General features: G+C 47.5%; 1 protein-coding gene across 1 annotated transcript in view; it reads left to right on the forward strand.

The window, feature by feature from the left end:
* The first annotated feature begins 1,553 nt into the window (after positions 1-1,553).
* Positions 1,554-1,804, forward strand: part of LYPLA1 (lysophospholipase 1) — a 46,478-nt gene continuing 46,227 nt past the window's right edge. The window contains exon 1 of the mRNA XM_027773795.1: positions 1,554-1,571. The gene's annotated coding sequence lies outside the window, so the exon portion shown is untranslated. The remainder of the gene's footprint in view (positions 1,572-1,804) is intronic.

The raw sequence follows: 1,804 nt of genomic DNA on the forward strand, positions 1-1,804 counted from the left end.
GAGAGGAGAATGGAGGAGAAGGGATTGAGGCATGACCATCCCCCCTGGGGGGTGATTTCTGGCAAGCGCATGTGCCCTATAGCAAAAAAAAACTCTCCAAAAAAAAAAAAGTTTTTGCCATAGGGTGGGTTGAAAGAAACAGAGACAGAAAGAGAATCATCCCGCCCCTGCAGGGAGGATGGCCTGGGATTTGGGGCACATAGGCACATGCTCCCAGCATGATTTTCAAGATACCAGGCCTGAGATTCAAACTGCGGTGTGCCACGTGGGAATCCAGCACCTTACCCACCTGCTGGCCCCAGGGCTGGGCTCTTAACTGCGGTTGGCCACACAGGATCGGTTTCTATGCCCAGGACTTAACCCCTGAACTGTGGGGCTGGCCCCGAATTTTCTTATTAGTAATTTTTGAATAGCTTCTTAGGTTTTCCCTTTGTACAATCATATCATGTGAGATAATGATGATTTTGTGGTTTTTCAACTTATATTTGTTTCATTCCCTTTATGGGGAAGGGAGAGATCGTTTAACTAGCATGGGGAAGAGAGAGATCATTTAACTAGAAAAGTAAAACGAAGCTCCATGGAAGATGTAGGGCTTGTGTAAACTTCGCAGGAATAGCAGCATTTGGGGTGGGTAAGACAGGAAGGGTAGATGACTAAAATACCTCACCCCAATTGTCCCACTCCCCACAGTGGAGAAAATTGATAGAATGAGTGTAGTCTCTGGAATGCTACATATTACATCACAGGAAATTTCACAGAACAGTGATTTGAACCTTATTATGTCCACAGTAAGTTTTGTTTTCTCAGGACAAGCAAGGGGCATAATGCCTATGTCACTAGACTCCCACATAGTCAACCGTGGTTCAAGTCCTGGATCCAGTGTCTTAAAACTCATGTGATTTGCATGCATGAGGAGGGGTTAAAGGGATTGAAGGGACTGTGGTGTGGCCATCCCCCTTGGGAGGTGATTTCTCATTTTCTATCTCCCTCTCTCTGGTAAGCGTATGCGCCCTATAGCAAAAATCTCTCTTAAAAAACGTTTTATTTTCTTTACTAACATCTCAATGACTTTAAACCCTGGCATAAACGTGCACTAGAATGAAATGTGAGTCCTCTTAGTATCTTTTTCAAAACATGTGTCGACATTTTATAAGTCCACAAAACTCAGACCATTCAAATATTGAATAAGAGTGATTAAAAAAAAAAAAAACAGTAAAAATAAAGCCCCAACCCCTCAGCACTTAGTTGTGGTGTAAATTAAATGGGAGCCTTGGGTTTTGTAGGACTTTTTGCTCTATGGCTTTCTCCCCAATTTTACACCATACCCTTCACAGATCATCTGCTTTAAGTTTCTTCACTCAGTTGTAACCCTGGCCTGTCAGGGCGTTTTGACCTCAGCTGCTTCTATCGCTTACTCCTCCCAGATCCTGCCATGTATTAGGCATGCAATAAACGTGTTGAATAAAAACACTTTCGACCCTGGAGTCACCCATGCAGAAGAGGGGCCGGCTGGGAAGGTGCTTAAACGGGTGCTCGTCGTGTCCCCGCGCATCCGCGAGTCTGCAGTGCCGGTCAGTTTAGGGAAGCTGTGGATTCTTGCTGACCAAGGATGTTTTCCTTGCCCACTGAAGTTATAGCGGGAGGGGCGCGCACCCCAACTCTACGCACTGGCGGACCCTACACGGGACTATGGTGGGGGCCAGTCCCCCCCTCCGACTTTGCAGAAGCGCAGTCGCGGGCCCAGGAAGCGAGGGAGCAGCGGCCGTCGCAGGAGGCCCCGCCGGGCTCCAGGCCCAGCGGCAGC

This window comes from Tupaia chinensis, unplaced genomic scaffold (genome assembly GCF_000334495.1).
Source record: "Tupaia chinensis unplaced genomic scaffold, TupChi_1.0 Scaffold000046_3, whole genome shotgun sequence".
Classification (NCBI taxonomy): domain Eukaryota; kingdom Metazoa; phylum Chordata; class Mammalia; order Scandentia; family Tupaiidae; genus Tupaia; species Tupaia belangeri.